At 42.3% G+C, this 22,725-nt stretch overlaps 1 long non-coding RNA gene across 3 annotated transcripts in view; it reads left to right on the top strand.

Annotated features, from left to right (window-relative positions):
* The window catches only part of LOC307094531, a 503,912-nt gene that overhangs the window by 78,296 nt on the left and 402,891 nt on the right, over positions 1–22,725 (top strand). For all 3 annotated transcript variants that reach the window (XR_013813081.1, XR_013813082.1, XR_013813083.1), the window contains exon 3: positions 9,279–9,363. This is a non-coding gene — a long non-coding RNA (uncharacterized lncRNA). The remainder of the gene's footprint in view (positions 1–9,278; positions 9,364–22,725) is intronic.

Raw genomic sequence — 22,725 nt, 5'->3', positions numbered from 1 at the left:
CGGGCACTTGTGCTGCTCTGTTTAGAGAAACACATTTTATGGCAGCACAGATACAGACCTGGATCACGGGGTCACTGCTGTGTTTCCATTACAAACACACAGGCTTCAGGCTGCAGCCCTTTCCACATGCGGAACTTCATCGGAGCCCCGTGTGTTGAGAGCCTGCTGGCACAGAACCAAGAGCTACAGGGGAGTCCGCCACGCAGGCTTGGCCCAAGTGGAACTTCAGCCTGAACTTGCTGGCGATGGTTAGAGGAGGTCCCATCCTGCAGTCTTTCAACATGGACAACTCTCCTGGGCATGGACGGTTTGGAGATCCTTCAAGATGGAGGAGTACTACGGCTAGGGGTTGACCATCAAGGAGGACCCTTTAGCCAGATGGAACTGAAATCTTGTTGCAGGAGTCTGCTGCTGCTTTTCAGCATCTGTGTGGCCTCCTGCTTGAAATAAATAAGCAAAGGATGTAGTTGTAAGTGCAGTGGTTTCCACACTCCTTGGCCTGATGTTTTCTTTGCCTCACTCCAGGTTGATGGTAGTAGTCGAAGAGATGGATTCAAATGGATTTTGCAGAGATAGTCAAAAATCCATGCCAAGTTGGCCTGTTTAGAACAGTAAGTACAGTAGAAGAAGCTGCCAGAGAGAGAGGAGAGGACCCCAAGTCGATTACGGATTGCGTTAGCTCCTCCTTAGGGTCAGCCGGCCACAGCTGCAAATGTGTTCCAGCATCCAGGAGGTGTCCGTGGAGAATTAGGGACTCATGTTCACAGTGTTCTGCCCCAAGCAGGGGTGTCAGCCCTGATGTAGAATGAATGGTAGTACGAGGGCTCTAATCTACAGCTCAGGTTTCCACCAAGCTGTCTCTTTTGCCACATCATCCTATATAATGAAGAGCTAATATGCTAATTAGACTGGACAGCAGAACGACTATCCATATGACCTTCTGGATGAAGCCTGGGCTGCAAGGGCCAAGCCCCTTGCATGAATTTCGTGCATCAGGCCTCTAGTTGTCCAATATCTCTATGTGGTGACGTTATCCATGTAGACACAGACCCAGGGAAGGGCTGTGAATGAACATGAAGTCAGTGGTATCTATTTGTCATCCGTGGTGACCCCATTGTTGCCAGACTACTGACAGTCAGCATGGAGAGGCCGACTCCAGGACCCCTGGTCATCCTCTGCATTACGGTACCCTTCCTTCATTCATCTTCCCGGGATGCCTGCTGGGGTTGGTAGAATGTCTCTTCACATCATAGGCTCTCTTTCTTTTCACTTACGGGTGACATTCAATATTATATTGGTTTCAGGTGTACAGCATGGTGGTTAGACATTTTACAACTTACAAAGTGTTCCCCCGCTAAGTCTAGTGCCCACCTGGCGCCATACATAGTCATGACAATATTATTGACTATATTCCCTGTGCTGTACTTTTATATCCCTGTGACTATTTTGTAACTGCTGATTTGTACTTCTTAATCCCTTCACCTTTTTTCCCTTTTTCAATAAAATCAGCAGGTTCTCTTTTTAAAAAGCAGTAAGCCAATAATATCCATGGGAAAATGAAGCAATTGCATGAAAACATAATCCTCAAAGAGTTGCATGGCACCTGCATTAGGGGGCTCATCAGGAGGCCTTCTGTTCAGACAGGAGTGAATAGGTAACTTAATTCCATAGGCCAGAGTGTGATAACATTTCTACTCAGGGCCAGGGCTAAATAGAAACTCTGTTTTTGGCTTTGTGGATCATAAGGAGACTCCCCCTGTAAATGCTTAACTCTCCATTGTAACACAAACCTGGCATAAATGATACGTCAATAAATGGCTGTGGCTCTGTCCCAATAAAACTTTACTTACAAAAACAGACAGTGCGCCAGATTTGGCCCACAAACTACAGTTTACGGACTTCTATCATAGGTTACTGTGCCCAGTAATACATGTGTGGACAATAAAATATTGCGCAACAATAATTAGTGCCTATTTTGTGCTGCTGTAGATACAAAAATGAATGAAGACCCAGCGTTATACATATACATTATCCTTCGTGGCTTCTAGCAGGGTGGCATCTGATACTGTGTCCATCAGTGTTTCCCCAGCGTGCTTGCCTTTCATCACTGCCCGTCTCAGTGTCCTTCCCCACACTCAGTCTACCCACTGTGCCTCGAGGGCAGAAAATGATGATGTCATCCTGGAATAGACAACAGATTCGTGTTTAGCTTCAACTCACACTCTGTGAGGCACTGGCACCTGAATTCTCTTTTATCTTCAAGTCAATCCCATGAAGTAAGCTCCATCACTCCTGGTTTACAAATGACACCACGTAGCCTCAGAGAAGTTAAGTCTTGTCTCCCAAGAATTCTACGCTAGTTGGTTAGGGGAGCCCTATAGGGCCCAGCCCAGACCCCACGAACATTACCACATATGTCCTCCATGACACATTTTCTTCGAGCACAAATAGCTTATTTTGAGTAAGAGGGGGAAAAGATAGGAAACATCTTGAATTCCAATAAGGGAGCTGAGGGGAGGCTGGCTGGGTGTCCAGATCACTATTAGGGTGGGTTTTTGTTTTGTTTTATTTTGCTTTGTTTGAACATTAACATTGTGGCTGTGTGCTGGAAAGGACATGCATTCTTCATTCTTTTTTCATTACTTGGGAATTGTTGCAACCATTATGCAAAACCAGTAAAAGGAAAACTTTTTTTTAAAAAAAGTCATCTGGCAGGCGATGCCCAACCGAAGAACAGCGCAGGTCTCACGGGAGAACAATATGCATTTTGTAAACTTTCTTAAGAGACAATTTATGGTTTCGAGAAAACAAAACAGGAAATTGAATTAAAAGGAGAAACATACTTAAATAATGCTCGAGTGATGACATAACCCACCCAATCTAACAATCACAACTTAAGGTCAGGCATGGTCAGCTACAGGAATTTTCTGGCCTTGGTTGATAGTGACCTTGAGTAAAGAGAGATGTTTACTTATTCGAGTGGTACTGCCTCACAACTTTGCAATAGATGAAAACTAATTTTTTTTTAAAAAACCTGGGAATTTGGCCCTAAATACAAGGCTCCTGGAACAACATCTGTACTGAAAACACAGAAAGAGGGCTTTCCTTCTGACATCATGAATGTTGGTGCTGGACTCTGGATTAGCGGAGCCTCACGCTGGAATGAATTCAGGGTATGTCAAGTAGGTGTTCTTTCTTCCCATTATCCCATGCTCAATACCTCCTGGGGAGTGAGGGACTAAAAAAAATCCATTACAAAAAGCTGAGTTTTTATCAGAAAGAAAGAAAATCTAGAGTTATTTGCTACCATCCTAGTGAACACACACACACACACACACACACACACACACACACACACTTTATGTTGTGTCTGGTAAGAAAAGGGTTTCAAGGAAAGAAAGTGGATTCCTAATTTAAACCAGTATGCTACATCTGCAATCTCCTTGTAGTAATGTTTGTTTAGTTTTCTAAAATCCTTTAAGGGCAGAGGGCAAAACAGAAACTGTGGACACTTGAGTGAATTTAAATGTTGGATCTTTACTCAAACATTTTATAAAGAAGGTTCCTTTTCTTTCTTAGTTGTAAAAAAAAAACACACACACACACACTGTTATGTATGAAAACTAAGATTTTTGACACTGTCCATTTTCTTTTCTATATTTCACAATATAATTGCATGATTATAGTATAGCCTCTATTTTAGAGTGAGGATATTGAGATGATGATGATGATGATGATGATGATGATGATGATGATGATGATTTTCCATGGCCAAGCTCTTAACCACTACCCTAATCTGCCTCAAATGGGAATCAAAAACCAGTGCTATCATTTAAGTGTGATAATTAACTTGGTCTAAGCAAAAAAAAAAAAAAATTTCAGGACTTGCTTGTTTCTATGAATTTGTTGTAATGAGGTTAGGTTTATAAACAACATACAGAAGCTTTCCTGTCCAGTCTGTGTTGTGATGGGCGGCACACATCTCTGGGTCACCTGACCAGATTCATCAGTTCAGCCAATCACAAGTAACCACATCACAGGGTCATTGAGCTGCTCACCACCCAGAGATGAAATTTCTTAGTGCATCAGCCATATATAGGGTGTCCCCCCCAAATAGCTACACACTTTAATAGCTGATAGCTCAATTTTGAAAATGAAATGTATTAAAAGTGTGTATATACATTTTTTGGGGACATCCTATTTATTCCTCTTGTATCACTGGCACCCAACACCAAGTATAGACTAAAAGAAAGTCAGCTAAACAAATCAGGAAGATGAGGTTTATGGCTTAATTTACTCCCCTAAAGGTTTATGTGGTGTGGTAGATTATTTTCAACCTGGCTGCAATAATTCCTCTCTGTGTATGCATGACTCTGGGCTTGGTCACATGATTTGCCTTAACCAACAGATGCAGCAGAAATGGTGGCTCGTGAACCTGTCCCTAGAGGTTTTGCAGCTTCTACTCTTGAGCGTTGGGGGCCTTGCCACCAGCCCAGACTATCCTGCTGACTATGACCACCCATTTCCAGAGGTACAAGTGAGGCCACATCAGTACACAAAGCCCCCAGGTGACATCAGCAGAACTTCCCAGCTGAACCCAGCCCACATGATTGACCTATCCTCTCTAATAAAATGGTAATATGCAAATTAACCATCACTCCGCTACATAAGCCACACCCACCAGCCAAGCCACGCCCATCAGCCAATCAGAACGAGTATGCAAATTAACCCCAATCCAAGATGGCTACAGCCACAGTGAGCAAGGTTTCCCAGGTAACAGAGCAAGCCAAGCTTTCCATAGCCATTGCAGGCCTAAGCCTCCACTCAAGCTACAAAGTTTCAATTATAGAAGGTAAACAAATTCAAACAAATGGCGGCAGAATGGAGCTTGAGAGAGCAGGCCAGGGTTGCCGGCGGCAACAGGGGAAGCAAAGCTTTCCGCACACCCTGGCCGGGCCCAACCGCTTAAGGCTACAAAGTTTCAATTGTAGAAGGTGAATTAACTGCCACAGAGATGGCTGCCACACCAGAGGGAGCAGCAGGCTTGGCTCCGCTCCAGGCTACAAAGTTTCAATTGTAGAAGGAAAATAAATTCCAGATACCAGGGCCTCCGCTTGCGTTGCCAGGGAGCGTGGCCGGCCTGCAAACCACCACAGGCCCCTTGCTCAGGCCGCCCCATGCCCCAAGGGAACCTCCACCCTGATCCCTGACACCCTTCAGGGCAAACCAGCTGGCCCCCACCTGTGCACCAGGCCTCTATCTTATCTAATAAAAGAGTAATATACAGATTGATCATCACTGCAACACACAATATAGCTGCCCCCATGTGGTCAAAGATCCTGCCCCCATGTGGACACAAGATGGCCACTACAAGATGGCCAGCAGGAGAGGGCAGTTGGGAGGCACCCAGCCTGCAAGGGAGGGCAGTTGAGAGGGACCAGGCTTGCAAGGGAGGGCAGTTGGAGGTGATCAACCCTGCAGGAGAGGGCAGTTAGGGGTGACCAGGCTGGCAGAGGAGGGAAGTTGGGGGCAAACAGGCTGGCAGGGGAGCAGTTAAGCATCAACCAGGCTGGCAGCAGAGTGGTTAGGGGGTGATCAGGCTGGCAGGCAGAAGCGGTTGGGGGCAATCAGGAAGGCAGACAGGCAAGCAGTTGGGAGCCAGCAGTCCTGGATTGTGAGAGGGATGTCCCAGATTGGAGAGGGTACAGGCTGGGCTGAGGGACAACCCGCCGCCGTGCACGAATTTCGTGCACCGGGCTTCTAGTAGAATAATGAGCAAATAAGAGGAATAAAATGGTCCCCCTTGCCCTGACCAGTTTGGCTCAGTGGATAGAGCGTTGGCCTGAAGACTGAAGGATCCCAGGTTCGATTCCAGTCAAGGGCATGTACCTTGGTTGTGGGCACATCCCCAGTAGGGGGTGTGCAGGAGGCAGCTGATCAATGTATTTCTCTCATCGATGTTTCTAACTCTCTATACCTCTCCCTTCCTCTCTGTAAAAAAAAAAAAAATCAATAAAAATATACTTTAAAAAAATGGTCCCCCTTTAAGTCACTGAGATTTGGAGTAGTTTTTTATATAGGAATAGAAAACTGATACCTATGAACTTTGAAAGCTGAATATTTCCATCTAGTTCATTGTTAAAGTGAATAAAACCAGACAAATTATGAATAAGAAACCCACTAAAAAGACCCATTTAAAAAAAAACTCTTATAGTTGAACACATCTCCACCACATGAGGGAGGTTCTTCAGAGGTGATCAGCGGGAACGTTCTGTTCTTATTTTGTTTCTTTTTCTTAGAGGAGCCGGTGCTATGAAACCAAATTTGCAGGTCAACCTGGGGGCATGTCTTCTCAGACTGAGGACACGTGTTTGATTAGACCCGTGTCTTTTATTGTTTGATAATACGTCAAGTGAAACGAAATCGCCTGATGCTGTTTTTCTTTGGAATTTGATGTGCAACAATAATAGTTCTGTGATAATAAACTTGGATTCGAGGAGTGGTCATAAGGGTAGAGTGAAAATAAAACGAAACATTGGAATAAAGCCCTGCCCATGAGGGTATGGAGTGCTCAGACCACTGAGGGGTGGGTGGGTGGGTTTCAGAGGAGAGAGCAGGTTGAATGTACTTGATAGAAGAGTAATAACCCATTGACCTGGTGTAGGAAGAGGTCAGTAACTACAAACTGGTTGGCTGAGGGTGTTGTCCTGGGGTGAGGAAAAGGGGTTTCCTCGTTTTAAAAGGCTGTGTGTTGTTGTTTTCATAGCCAGAATGCCAAAAGCCCCAGAAAATCATTCTCTTATTCTAAAAACTTTGCCAATGTAATATTAAATATAGTGCAGTTACCATATTTTTGGCAGTGAGTGAAGCACTTCTACACGTTGTCTCAATTCCACAACAATTTTGGAAGAATTGTTGTCACTACTTTGTATAGATAAGGAAACTGAGGCTCAGGAAGGCTGAGTAACTTGCCAAGCTCACAGCTACTAAGGGATTGATTGGGGTCTCCCCTCCGAGGACCTCCACCAACCACAATGCTAGACTGTTGGATTCCTGGAAACTAGAATGTGATGAGAGACTTGGAGAAGGAAAAACACCCAAAGAGCTAGACATCCATCCATCACAGACATGCATGACATGTAACTAAGAGGCTGCTCTGCCCATATCTTCGTCATTGTGCCACCTACATTGTCCCAGATGAAAATATAATTTGTTATGAAGAAGACACCAGTTCTCTCCAGAGCATATTTTTTTTCTTTCAAAATACAAAGTGGGAGGCTTTATTGAAAAAAAAAAGTTTCCCCCTAAACTAAAACAATGTTATTTTCAGCTAGGATTTGCCATTGTGTAGAAATACTTTTTGTTCATTGTGTAGACTGTAATCAAGATTGAAGCAAATTCAAGAATCTGTCGCAGGGATATTGTTGAAAAGTCCCAACAGATATGAATTCTCTAAGAATGCGGCGGGACTGTTAGCTACGTTTTCTACTTGCAATGGAACTGGGCAGACTTCGTATCTGAAAAAGCAAATGGAGAAAATACACCCCCTTCTTAAACTCCATGTTCCACCATAGACGCATCATTCTTTTTGTAATTCAACTGCAAGCCATAGTTTCTCTGTTCTGAATGTTCTGGACTAGAGAGTCACATACACACGGAGTAAATATGGAGGTGTCAGAGATGGCAGATGACATGAGCAGGCTGCAAAAGCTTTCCGAACCCCCCTTTCTGTAACACCGAACAAAGTTTTGATGTCCAATCAGTGTAGGGCTTATAAATTATAGTAAAATTGGGGTAGCATGGAGAGGTTTTCATGAACAAGTTTCTTTTTGTATTTCTTTTTCAGTTGCCCACCAAGATAGGAAAAGTTTCCAATCCAAAACCAATCAGCAATAATGGAGGAGCTCATGACCCATAATTGGGGTGTCCATGCTCCCTCCTGAAGCAAATCTGTGCTGTAACACACCCTCAGATATGAGAGTAGGGTCCATACTATTAATTAATTGGTTCAGGATGCTATTCTAACATGCCTTTGATATCTACTATATATATATTTTTAATTGTGCACTTGATTCACATGCAGACAACTAGGGGATAGGAATAAAGGACAGAATGCAACTGGGAGCAATTTGGAAAGCTTGCATCATGTAATGAAGTCACATCTATGTAGCTGAAATGAACCAGACTACTGGCTGCTCACGCTGGGACCACTTCAGGTTATCTCGAGATGATGACATCATTGCCAAGCAGACGGGACCACCCGCCTCTGGAGGGCTGACCCGACTCCATCTCCCAGTTACTGCCCCAGCTGGCTTTTCCATTTTTATCCCTCAAGTTTTGTTTCAGTTTGAGTAATCTTTGATCATTTCCAACATAACGGTCAATACCCCTCTGTCAGAGAGGAAAACCTTTACGCCACCAGTTGCTCTTTGGTGATAATGGGGAAGAGAAGGGGGACAGCAAGCGAGTTGAAAATTGACTCTCTGTGGCCCAGATGGAGGGAGTGTGAATCTTGGGAGAGAGAAGATGAAAGCAGAAGACACTGCGTCTTCTCACCAGCGTGGATGCTGAGATGTACAGAACACGTTGTTTACAGCATCTCTGGGCTGTGACCCAGCCTGTGATTGCAGCTGGCTGGGGGCAGAGCCGAAAGGGCAGCAAAACCCAACTCATTTGAAAACACACACACACACACACACACACACACACACACACACACACACACACACACGCTTTTCACTACCCGTGGACGAAATTACCGACTGACATGCTAAACCTATTAAATATGTATTTTGCAAATTTTGAAATGAGGAAAAATGCTATGTAGAAATTTTTACAGATGCTGAATGATTGTAAATGTGGTTAAAGATGTGGGACTCGCTCCAACTTTTTCCTTTCGTGGATTGCTATTAGCTTACATGTGAAATCTCTGTTGGCCACGAATTTCACATTGTTCTTCCAAATGTAATCATTTCTCTCTTTTATCTGATCTCCTACAGTCTCTCTGTTTTCATCAATATCTGACAGCAATTCCCAGAGATCCAATATAGTCCACTCTCATATCCTTATGTGTACTTCTCTCTTTGAAATCTAATCCCTTAGCAGTGAAATAATTTATTGTGCTTTATTTAGACTTTTATTTTTTGCATGTGTTTTGATTCTGTCCTTTGGAAAAGAGTTATTTGGAAATTTAAACCAACTGTTCACTAAAAGTTATGAAAGCATGATTAAGAAATTTTCTCTCTTTTTAAATCTCCCCCCCCCCTTTTTTTTTTCAGTGTGCTATGGCAAATGCCACGAAGTCCATGGGTCTGGCAACGATGGGAAAATGAAGATGAAAACTTCTTGGAGCCCAGCTAAAGGGTAAGCCATACAGAGGATATAATGAGCCAGAAAAAAATTGTGACAGTCTTATTGTTCTCGAAAACCCTTAGATCTTGTGGTTGTTAGAACTTGGAGATGTTGACTTCATTGAATGTGACTTTCTCGTGATATGACGATGGCCCAACATATTCACCTAGTAAACAAGTGGGAGCTACTTGGTTCCAAATTTCATTAGACTATATTTCTATCCGTCTCGAGCCCTAAAGAAATGCATTTTGTGAGCACTATCTGAAGAGAAGTTTTTATGGGTACATTACAGTCTAATAGGTGCGTTGTTAAGTTAAAGGGGAAACTTGTTCCAGCGAAGTAGTTGGCAGAAAACCATAAATCTTAATGGATAGGAAAATATGCCTTTCAATAAAAAGGAAAGAGAGAAACAGACCCAGGAAGCAAACAGGCAGGGAACCCTGCTGCTGGGCTCCTTGAAATATCAGGCCTCTGAGTAGCATCTAGCAGCACGCAGCCTCCTCCAGTGTTTATGGTCACCCCACCCACATACTGTCATTGTCCCCTCCACTCTTCCCTTCTAGTCCTTCAGCAAATTGTCCGTTGGTGGTGCCCAAAATTTAAGGCAAGAAGGAAGAATGCCTTGCTTTACGGCTAACCTGTGAAAATGTGTTTTGTTGCCAGTGTGGTGGTGGTTGGGATTTATTTTATTTTTTTCTCCTTTTCTCTCATGGCCCTAATATCCTGGCTCGATAGATCTTGACGTGCAAATAAAATTCCATCCCGAATAAGTAAGCTTTGTTTATTGGTCGGAGGCTGAAAAACTCTATTTCTTACTCTTCTGTTCATCATGGAAGCGATACCTACCACTGCTTGTTCCTGAAGTTCACTGTCACCAGTAAAACAGACAAGCAGTGGGAGGATCTGGGCACAAAGAAAGCTCCTGCTCTTCAGTAACCAAGATGTGAGAATGTGAATTAAATAGCCCCTTGGGTACTTCCTGCAGCCCTAAGCATCCTTGAGATACTTGCAGGACATTCACTGTGTTGATAAAATTTTGTCTGTAGAGACCGTGTGTACCCTACACAGACATGAGTGACCATACTTGCCCATAAGTGAAAGCTTATTGAATGTTTTTGGTGCTCTGGAGTCAGAACAGAGGTAGCCTCTTCATGGAGCTATTTACATTTGCATAATGTTCAACACTTTGAATGAATTGTTCAACTAGCCAATTAATTATTTGACAAGGTTGATTGAACCTGCATTACGTGCCACAGTTATGTTACTATGTGAGGTGTTGGGATTCAAAGACTTGATCCTAACTCTCAAGGAACTCTGAGTTTGGGTGGGTGAATATCTGAGCCAGTACATACAATAAATTATAACTGCCCTGGTGATGGGGATAGCGTGAGTGTTCAACCATAGTGGGTCATGTGATTAAGGTAGACAGAATTTTTAATCTGACTCTGTTATCTCCAATGGCCAATCTTTTCTCTAGGCCTGTTGCGTTAGACCTTGGCATTATCCTGAAATGACTTCTGCTTTTTCGCGTGCTTCCGTAATGCTTTACAAAGCTTGCACTGTGGGTATTGACTGTTTTTCTATATCATGTTTAGTTCATCTCATAACTTCAGACCCCCACTAGTTCAAGAATTGTGCTGCACCGGGTACTTGCTATAATAATTACTGTAAAGAACTATATTTAAAGCAGACAGCGCTTCATCTTAAAAGTTTATACTTCCATTGGTTCCGAGTCAGCTTCAGGCTAGTAGCCTTGCCACTCAAAGAACCTCACAAAATCATCTTGAATTTGGGACATCAAGGAATAAATTCAAGATGTTTGCCACATTTGGGGCAAAGGGAATGTACTGAATATTGGCAGGGAGGGAATGTCATCTCTGGTCCCTTGTAAACTGCTAACCTACCAAGATGTGCCCAAGGAGGAAAATCAAAACATTTTTCAACAGGGTTTCTATTTAGTGGTCACATTCTTGAATATTTCATCTTGTCACTATTTTGTCCCAAAATAGATGTACAAAGCGGTCCCAGAGGTTTTCTTTGTTTTTCTTCCTGTGAGATGGAAGAACTATTTTGCTCAACTTGAAGTAGCCCAACTTAGTTTTTTTCTTACACTTTTTAAATTAAAAAAATTTTTTTTCAGCCTAGAATTTCTTTACCTTCCTTCCAACAAAAGCAGTGGATATAAGGGAGAATGTGTAACCATCTGTATATTTATTCACTTATGCAAAAAGAGCTTGTTAGCTCCTACCAAGTGTGAGAGGGCAGGAGAGATCGCCATACAAAAAAAGAAATTGCAAAATGAATACAGCAGGGTTCATTTAGAGGTTTCCCCATCTAATGGAGGTGCTAGACTACAAACAAGTAACTGTGCTACACTTTACTTAGTCAATAACTGCTGCTATGCAGTAGACATGAGACGAGTCCCAGGGAATATTATACTGAATAAGTCTCAGATTCCTGTCCTCATGGAGTTTACATTCAAGATGGGAAAACAGGCAAATAAATGAGGGTGCTATGATAGTGAATGTAGAGTTTATCATCACAGAAGGCGTGAACATGAAGATTTCTGTAATTAGTAATCACTTAGATTAACACCTGCATAGTTGTCAGTCATGCAATGAGAGAGTTGGGGCATGGATGCTCCAGGCAGAAATAAAAACGGCTTATGCTGAGGGCTACAGGTGAGATTCAATCCAAATGTCATACCTTGTGTTAAAAACTTGCTTGAAACCCTCAAGGCAGAGTAGCAGAGCTACTTCTTACCAGGTACTTGAATTGATTATGGTGTAAATATTGCTGCCGTGATCAATTCCAAATCATGTTAAAACTAGAGGCCCAGTGCACAAAATTCGTGCATGGGTAGGGTCCCTAGGTCTGGCCGCTGATCAGAGCTGATCTGTGGGGAGACACCCCAACTGGCACCTGCCTTGGCTGGCCTGGCACTGCCTGTTTGCCGGCCCCACCACCTGCCTCCACCGCCAGTTGCCTCCCTTTGCAGGGTGACTGGCAGGGCGATTTGGGGGCCCCCGCTGGCACCCACCTTGGCCGGCCTGGGGTCTGTGGGCTGGGGGCAGCTCCTACATTGAGCATCTGCCCCCTGGTGGTTAGCACATCACAACGATCGGTTTTTCGGCCATATGGTCCACCGTTCAGTTGATTTGCATATTAGGCTTTTATTATATAGGATTATTTGTATATACGCCTGGCTTCCCACTAAGCTGAGTCTGCATTCACCATTGTTCAGCTGTACCTTGTGCCTTCCCTGGGGTAGGAGTCACAGTGCTTTTGGTTTTGGCTTATTCTCCTCTCTTCCATCAGCTTGGAACACACCCCACGCGAGACTATGAGCAGGGTGCAGATTCCTGCACAATGCCAGCGGAATAATGAGCCTAGGCCAGTGGTCGGCCAACCACAGCTCACGAGCCACATGTGGTTCTTTGGCCCCTTGAGTGTGGCTCTTCCACAAAATACCACGGCTTGGGCATGTCTATTTTGAAGAAGTGACGTTAGAAGAAGTTTAAGTTTAAAAAATGTGGCTCTCAAAAGAAATTTCAATCGTTGTACTGTTGATATTTGGCTCTGTTGACTAATGAGTTTGCCGACCACTGGCCTAGGCAGCGGGAAAGAACTGTCTCACTGGTCCCACTCCCCAAGGGCAGAATCGCTTTCTTTCTCTTCCACTGTAATAACCAGTAGGGAGCCATGGGGAGCAGAGCTGACAACCAACCAGAGAAAAGGGGACTGACCACAGGGCTGAGAACTAGAAAGGACATGGAGAAAATGGAAGAATGGAAAGAGAGAGAGGAGATCAACGGGAGCAAAGTCTCTGTCCATCTTACATGGCAGGAAGCTAGTGAAGAATGGAGAACTGAGGCTCTGAACCCATCAGAGACTCTGGGCGATGACCAAATCCCCAACTTGCCTGTGAGAATTTTTTTATAAGTTAAAGTATATGATGCCAGTGTGTAAGGATGGACAATGTTGTGTCATTTTCTAGACACTGGGTGTGTTTTATTCACTAACAGTTTGAAGATGTGAACAGAGGTGGCCCCTTACCTCCGTCTATTGAAGAGAGGAGTAAAACAGTGGGTTTGTAGATGGTAGGAGCTGAATCGTTTACTAGTAAATGAATAAAAGTTATCAGTGAAAGATATGTCATTACTAGTCTAGTGATGCTGGATTGTTTGAAATAACATTGGCTATATTAACCGGGCTCCTTCAATTGGAAGGAGGACACCTAGGTTATAGAGAGGGAAAGCAGGCAGGCACTGTTCCGTAATAAAACAAAATGCTTATACAAAGGACTAACTAGATTGGCTAAAAGTTTTAAGTCTTAAACAGTATAAAGTGGAGAGATAAAATGTCTAGAATAATTTAAATGGTGAGGAAAAAATTTTAGGGTCTCTCAGGGGACTTGGTGGGCGGAAAGGTATGGTACTCAGGTTAGGAAAATCAATGATGAATAAAATAATCATTCACAGTTTATAAGGGGGCACTTTTCTGAAAAGCACCTCTTCTATGTACAGTTTATTTGCTAGAACTCAAATTTATTTGCCATCACCTGCCTTCAAGGGGTTGAAAAATACAGTTTTCATTTTTCAGGAATGAGGAATAGGAAACAAAGGTGGTGAACATTTAGTGTTATCTCTGGCACAAAACTCTTTTCTACAATCTTTGTCAGTTGATCAGAAAGTATAAAAATTTCCACAAATATTGTTTATTCAGACTGAACTCTGAAATTTGTATAAATTTTCCAATGAACTTACTTACATTTTTCATTTTAGCAAATCTTTACAAAATTCCTGATTATTTTTTAAGTGATCATATTACTTAAGGGCAGTATTTTTCTGGATTTAATTTTATGGTCTTTTATCCATATCCTGAAAGGAAGAGGCATAAAAAATATCTACCCTTTGTCACACTCTCAGACCCTCCCCACGTTGTCTGTGATGGAGAGGGACAGTCATTTTTGTCCTGTCCTTTGGGTTAAGGGAACCCAATGAAATCAAATTTCAGTATACAGATATAAGATGTTTTATTTTCCATCTACAATTGACAAGTAAGCACTGTGAACGGGAGCTTAAGTTGGGAGTTTGTGGGGTCACTCTGCTTGGAAAAGGGAAACAAACATTGCTGGCATTCTCATCAGATATGCACGAGGGTGAGTTGGGGTTGCTTCTGCTTTGGTAACTTAAAGTCTTTAATCTGAAAAATAAAGCTGGGCAGTTAGTCATCAACACATATGTAGCATTTATGGAACTGTAAGGAGTGCTAAGGGGAGGGAAGGGCTGGACAAGGTGAGGTGGGTAGTATTAGCTAGAGGGCAGCAGTACATGGGGAGACATTATATGTGACTTAGAGCTCTGGCTTTCCCGTCAGAGGGTCAGGCTGGGGTTCAGATCTTGTCTGTTCTTCTTTGTACCTTTGTTTCTGGGGGTTCAAATCTTGTTTGTTCTTCTTTGTACCTTTGTTTCTGGGCCCAGTTATTCCAGTTTGGTAAGTTCCTTGCCCTCCACTACCAAATGGTGATAATTATGCTTTCTTTGTAAGGTTATTATGAGGGCTCACTGTTTCTGTGTCTGTCTGGAACATAAGAAATGCTCCATAAATATATTCATTGTTATTGTGGACGGTTCAGAACTTATCACTGCTTTGGCAGATGAATTCAGAAACCCATTGCCTGAAAAATGTTTTAAAGCCCTAACCAGTTTGGCTCAGTGGATAGAGCATTGGCCTGATTCCGGTCAAGGGCATGTACCTTGCTTGCGGGCACATACTCAGTAGGGAGTGTGCAGGAGGCAGCTGATCGATGTTTCTCTCTCATCGATGTTTCTAATTCTCTATCCCTCTCCCTTCCTCTCTGTAAAAAATCAATACAATATATTTAAAAAAAGAAAAAGAAAAATATTTTAAAGTTGTTGGGATCTGCTAATGATGGCCGTTTGCTTCATTTTCACATAATATGAATGGGCATTGCCAGATATTTTTCCTATTCTTAATTTATGTATATTTTTTAAATACACACACACATGCCATCTCCATTTTTTCCCCTTTCTCTGTGGTGGTTAGCGTGTGACTGGACTGAGGCTTGTTGAGACAAAGTAGGACGGAAAGCGAGGTCCTGAAATAAACAGTGTGAACATCAGTAATACTTTAATTTCCATGTTTCATGGTTATGCAAGCCCACTGCTTTGGAATTTCAACATAACCTTGAACCATCACCAGCTTTAATTTTCCTCACACTTCAACCAGTAGTAATTGGGCCCTGCCTCTTGCTGCTGCTGCTGGCATTTTTGTTGTTGCCTTTCCTTTGCTTTCAGTCACTTTGTTTAATGCTCTCTGGCAGCTGTAGGAGCTGGATGCCAAAGCCCTGTGCTTGTCGCCTCTGAGCCATGACTCCCGCTCCTGCAGCAGGGCAGCCGGACCAGGCCGCTGGCTCTGAAAGAAAATGGCCTTGCCCTTGCCTGGCCGGTGTGGCTCAGTGAGTTGAGCATCGACCCATGAACCAGTGTTTAAGAGGTTGGACTTTGGAATCAGAGGAACCAGACCTGGGTTTGCAAAAACACCTCTGTCTCTCAATTATCTGGGTGACTTCAAGCAAGCTGTTTAATTGATATCGGTCTCTGTTTTCTCATCTGCAAAATGGGGTTTCTTCTAACTACCCCAGGATGTTGGCTTCATGTGCTAATATCCACAAAGGCTCTGACTTAAGGATTCGAAGAAGGTATTAATAATTGAAAAAACACACAAAAAAATTTTAGAGGTGCTGAAAGTATCCAAAGTAATGACATGGTCTCACAACATGGTCCTACATTCCTCCTTCGGTGGCATCTATTACTAGATATTCATTTACTAATGAACATCGGCCTTAAAAGATGTTCCTGCTTTACCATCCAGTCTGGGGTGGGGAAGGGGTTTGGAATGAAAGATATAGCATCTCTATGCAGCTATGGAACCACTGTTATTGTCATCGTCAGCATTGTTATCACATGTAGAGGACCAGCTGGTAACAGTTTTTCCAGTGTAGAGTCAGGGTGGATCCCATCCCATCCCCACAGTGAATCAGACTGCTTTCATAACCAGGAGCCCTGTCTGAAACTGAGGAATGTGACCTTAGCTTCGGTGAAGGTTACTCTCTGATTCCTAATGATGTGCTATCTCGGGATATGCCACTCAGTCATAGGAAATAATAAGTAACTGTAGCCATGAAAAATGATTTCCTGAATCATTAATTGCAAAGGAGAAATGGTGTTCAGAGAAAGGAAGTGATCTACTCAAAGAATGGGAGTGTTCCCTCTCCAATTGGTAAAATGATTAAACTGGAGTTGTAGGAAGTGTGGTATCTATCTCAGGGAGGTAGAGGAAAGCATTCCATGCCTTCAAGGCAGACACCTCTATTTTTGTGCAAAGAAACTTAATTATCAGGGATTTCCATGGGCAGTTAGCTGGTCTAGGGAAAGAAGAAAAAAAGTAAAAATAGCAATATAAAAGTAAGGTAAAAAAAAATACAGATATTACACAGTTGATGAATATGTCCCCTGACCCTCCAATAAATACCCACAAACCAAAGTGGTTTGGGATAAGCTACCAGAGTTGTTTTGTTTTTTTTTGAAAGCTGAATACAATTACTAAGACTTTTTGTGTGTCTGTACGTGTTGGGAAGGGAAGAGAGGTAAGCAGTCCACATTCCCTAGGTCAGTGGTCGGCAAACTCATTAGTCAGCAGAGCCAAATATCAACAGTACAACGATTGAAATTTCTTTTGAGAGCCAAATTTTTTAAACTTAAACTTCTTCTAACGCCACTTCTTCAAAATAGACTCGCCCAGGCCGTGGTATTTTGTGGAAGAGCCACACTCAAGGGGCCAAAGAGCAGCATGTGGCTCGCGAGCCGCAGTTTGTCAACCACTGCCCTAGGTCATGTGTATGGTGTTTTGGGAATCCTTGTCCTAGTTTGGTCCTGGGTTGACTTGGGAGGTCACAATGCTGTATACTTGGAAGTGAAATGTAAGAAACCTTGATTAGTCAGTGCCCCTGAATAGTAAAGGACTCTGGAACATAAAAAGACTCTATTTATTAGTCATGAACTAGACCATCATTTATGGCCTAATTTAGGTACAGAGAAGAATGTTGCCCTCTGCTTACCCTGACAAATGGGAGTTCATTATGAGGTCATCTGGGAAGAAAGAGAAAAGGCCAGGCCTCCCAGAAAAGTGAATACAACCGTCGTTCTGAATTGATAGTAGCCTTAGTGGTCAACAGGAGCTCTGGTCACTCCTTAATGCTTTTTAAATTGACCATTATCATGACTTAGTTACTTGGCCGTTACTTCTCAACTCTTTCTCTCTGTCTCTCTCTTTTTTTTAATATATCCCCAAGAGATACTATATTAGTTCATGCTCCCTAGAGATCCTGTGGGTTCAGCCACTGATAATCCAAGAGGATGAATGCGTTTCCCAAGCTCTCACATTATCTCACCTAATAGGCTACTGGCCAGTTTCTGTAGTTGACTTTGGTTTGTGCCCAATCAGCTCTGGACCAATTCTTAAGTTATATGGTGGCCTACATGACAAGAGCACCTCAAAAGAGGAATTTGGATGAGGCAGACACTCAGAGCTTTATAGTCAAAAAGCCAATATAATGCAAGATACCTGTTATTTTAATCTGGGCCTAAGCAGTCTGATTATGGACATACCAGTGCTGCTATCTCAACATTACCATATCTGATTTAGTTGTGCATATATAAAATAACGTAGAGTATTTTAATACATACATGTGTAACATACATAGAGAATCCCATATAAATATCTATCTATCTATCTATCTATCTATCTATCTATCTATAAAACATAGATTGAAAATGTTTAAAGGTATAAAAATTTTTTGACATATACAGCTGTCAAGTTGGATACTTGATATGTACAGTGAGGCTCCCACAGGGTTTAGCCACGATGGGCCAAGTGAAAAGACGGCTGAATTACTCTACAGATAAATAGAAAGAACATTAAGTATTCAGGGGCATACTCCAATCTTGTTATTCTTTGTATTTTACAAATGAGAAAAGTGATGTTTAAAACAGTTGAATAAGTGCCACATGTTTATTTAATCTACAAACATATTGCGTGCCTGCTGTGCGCCAGGCACTAGGGACTTCGCCCTCGTGGGCCTACATGGAGTGAGGGAAGAGGGCAAACAATGCGAAAGTAAACAAGTATATCACATAATTTAGAGTTGTCATCAGTTCTGTAAAGAAAGAAATGAAGGACTAAGGAAATAGGACATGAGTGAGGAGTGTACATTCCAATTGAGGGCAATTCAACTGCCAACAGCTCTCATAGTATGGATTAAAATTAATCACAAATAGTCATGTCATGTTGAATAATTCTAAACTAAATGACAGATAATAAAAAAAACTGGTAAAGGAGCATCCCATGCAGAGACTAACATCAAGGATGAATGCTCTATAATGGAAGGAGCCGGTTGTGTTAAAGGAAGAAGAGGGTCGTGATGGCAGGAGCTTTCAGAGACGATGGAGAACATGATCAAAGATGAAGACAGAGAAGTGGGTGTCGGCAAGATCGCAGAGGACTCGCCAACTATGCTAAATTATTTGGAGGAGGTGCCACTGGTCAGTTTTGAATCCAGAAATGACATAGATTGACTTATGTTTTAGAGGATCATGGTGACTTTTGTGAAGCGATTATAATGCAGAAGGCTAGCCAACTTGCAAATAGTCACACAATAGACAATAGGAGGCTATTGTTGTTGTCCAGGTGAGAGATTATGATGTGACGGGAGGGGTTGAGAAATGGTTGGATTCAGTATATACTTTGAAAATACAGTGGACAGATTACTTGGTGTATGGGAAAGAGAAAAATCAAAGATGACTCCCGGATTTTCAGCTCAAGGAATTAGGTCAATGGTAGTGCCATTTTCAGAGCTGGGAAAAATTACAGAAACAGGTGTGCTGTGGGGGAAGAGTCCCATTTTGTGTATTTTAAGTTTGAGACGCTTATCAGATATCCAAGTTGAGTGTTGAAAACGCGTTTAGAAAATTTATCCCAGAGCTCTGAGCAGAGATGAAATCTGGGAGTCATTGGCATATGGGCAACATCAGGGAGAAAGCAGCCCTTCAGACTCAGAATTTAAACAGAGCAGGAAATTGGAGCACAAGATGATGAGGCGAGGTGACTAGTAGAAATACAACCTCCCATTCCATCCCACCTGTTCTCTCTTCTAGAGTCCTTGAAAATATCAAGACGGACTTTATATGGGATGAGGCTTTCAGCCTTTCTCCCCTTTTCCTATTCCAGATGTTTGGGGATTTGGGGCATACAGGTCACAGACACTTGGGCTGTGATTATAAAAGCCAATTTGAGACATCTGTAGCTATATAGTCAGGCCTTTTATGAAAGGAACAGTACCTGAATGTTTCGTCTAAGGCAGTGGTCGGCAAACGGCGGCTCACGAGCCACATGCGGCTCTTTGGCCCCTTGAGTGTGGCTCTTCCACAAAATACCACGGCCTGGGCGAGTCTATTTTGAAGAAGTGGCGTTAGAAGAAGTTTAAGTTTAAAAAATTTGCCTCTCAAAAGAAATTTCAATCATTGTACTGTTGATATTTGGCTCTGTTGACTAATGAGTTTGCCGATCACTGATCTAAGGTGTTTTGAACAAGGTCCATCTAGGTCAACAGGGCCTAGATGTTGAAATATCAGCTAATTGGAAATCTGAGTCTGAATCACAGAAGAGGAGTCAGGGTCTGAATGTGAGTTTGGGAGTTACCTAGAAGTTGGAGCTGAGATGTAGTGGCTACCTAAGGAATAATGAACTAAGCAATGCCCTTTGTGGGGATGTGTGTGCCTAGACAGTGATGGCGAACCTATGACACGCATGTCAGCACTAACACGCGTAGCCATTTCTAATGACACGCAGCCGCATGCCAAGGATGAAACATTTGCTGCTCCTGAGGATGAAACATTTGCGACTAGAGTCTTGGAGTTAGTTTCTTCCTCAAAGTGACACACTACCCGACTTATGCTCAGTTTTGTGGCGAAGTTTGACACACCAAGCTCAAAAGGTTGCCCATCACTGGCCTAGGATCTGGAAGCAGCAAGAAAATAGAGGGAACATCAGAGAAGACAAGCAATAAGACTGCAGAATATACCCCAGCTGGTGTTTCTCAGTGGTTGAGCAACAACCTATGAACCAGGAGGTCACAGTTCGATTCCAGTCAGGGCACATGCCCGGGTTGCAGGCTTGATGGGCATTTAGGAGGCAGCTAATCAATGATTCTCTCTCCTCATTGACACTTCTATCACTATCTCTCTCTCCCTTCCTCTCAGAGATCAATAAAAGTGTATATATTTTTAAAAGAATGCAGAATGTAGTTTCAGTAAAGGCAAAAGAAGATATTTAACATTTCAGCATTGACATTCATATGATAATATTTCTGGCAAAGGAGACCTGGATGATCTTGAACTCTCTAAGGTTTTTTTCACGCTCATTTCTCTGTGTTTGCTGGCAAAGTGCAGTGTGAGGCTACACCTTTAGATAATGTTTTCACAATTAGGGCTAAGGCATCTTTTTTCCCCCCCATTAACCTTCAGTGTAAGGCTTGCTGAGGTGGAAAGAGAACCAAATGCAAGTCCCATTTCTGATGAACTTCATAATCGTGTAGAAATGGCATCCGCCCTAATGATTCCGTGCGAGGGATCTAAAATAGAAACTCAGAAAGCCAGCAACTCACAGCCAACCTCCACCCTTTTCTCATCCTCCTTTGTTTTCATTTGCTCGTTACTGGGAGCCCCTGGACTAAGGAGGGTTCCCATCCTTCCTGGCCAACCCCTGAACTCTGGCACCCTGCCCGGTGCTCAATAGTAGTTCAAAATCCTTTCACCAGAGAGATGAACAAAACATGGAGAGGAAAAATATGGACTGCTCTTTCAGTATCCTTGGCTCATGGCTAGTAAATGAAGCCATCATGGAGACACATGGAATTATTTGCCTAAAATCAGTCCTTATGTACTGCAACTCGCCAGAGTTTTCTGCTTCAATAAACCTTCACCATTTCTGCTTTTTGATGAAGATTTCTGTCCAACTTTTTATAAAAATATATGAGTAAAGGACAATTACATTTTTATTTAGAAAAAGTGTTTCCAAATCATAAATAATTTCCAATGCAATTTTCAGCTGTTTTTGTTTTGGACTTAAATACATTGGAGTTCATTGTTAATTGTGTAAGATACTTGACAATTCTTTATTGTTAAAGTGAATTGAGTTGTTAATAATAATATTTGATTATTCTCTCACTGAACATTTCTATACCCACCTCTCCCCCACATACACATACACACCAGCCCTTGTAGAAAGAAGCATGACAGTAGAATGAGAATAGGCTGGAAGAGGGCAGTACCGTATTTTCCGACATATAAGATGACTTTTTAACCCAGGAAAATCTTCTATACGCCCAGTCGTCTTATACACCGGAAAATACAGTAGTTCATTGTGGCACATGGCTGACTTCATGTTATGGAAGAAATGTGCCTCGATACATTCTCATTTCCTTTTTTGGCCCATTTGGAAACGAATTCCTCCAGCACAATCCCAGAGCTATCCCCATGTTCCCTTTGGCGACTCCAAGTTCCACATCGATGCCCAGTCCTCAAACTGCCTCTGTAGGCAACTCAGCCAATCGGATGAAATGAATGGGGCTCCTCTCCCTGGGCCTTCCGTTTCCGGCTCACTTTCACAGCTATGTTCATTCAGCTACATTTACCGTCTGCCCCCACTTCAGAGCATATCATTGGTGGCTCACAGTCATATCAAATCAATACAATAGCCTATTGTCTCCCCTTCTTTTGCCCAACCCCTTTTAAAATATTTTTTTTTTCTTAGATTCCTGCCCTGGGCTTTCAAAGTAAAGCCCATGAAAATGATTTTCAGGTAAGGTATTTGTGAGGCCATAGTATGGTATTTGTGAGGACAATGACTCATGCTGTTCTTGGAGGAAAATATACTAGAACTCCATTCTTGCATTTGAATATTCTTCTTTGATGATTTTTTTTTTTTACTAATTTTACAAAGATCTTGGTCGACCGCAAAAAATGTTAGTATTTTTCATTGTAGTCTTACAGTATTTAAAAATTAATTAAAGGATAATGGCATCTTTTTGATGTTGATTTTCTAAAAAACTCAAGACCCGAATATGGTTTCTTACTAGTTCAAGTCTATTTTTGCATCTTTCCATATGGTTTTAAAACTTTGTATTACATAGTTTTTAATATTTATTGTTTTATTTATTCTTGGATATTTTATTTTTGTGTTACTATTGTAAATGGGGAATTCTATTAGTTATATCTTATAATTGATTAATGT

This window comes from Cnephaeus nilssonii (assembly GCF_951640355.1).
Source record: "Cnephaeus nilssonii genome assembly, chromosome: 23".
NCBI classification, from domain to species: Eukaryota; Metazoa; Chordata; class Mammalia; order Chiroptera; family Vespertilionidae; genus Cnephaeus; species Cnephaeus nilssonii.
This window is presented reverse-complemented; position numbering and strand designations above follow the sequence as displayed.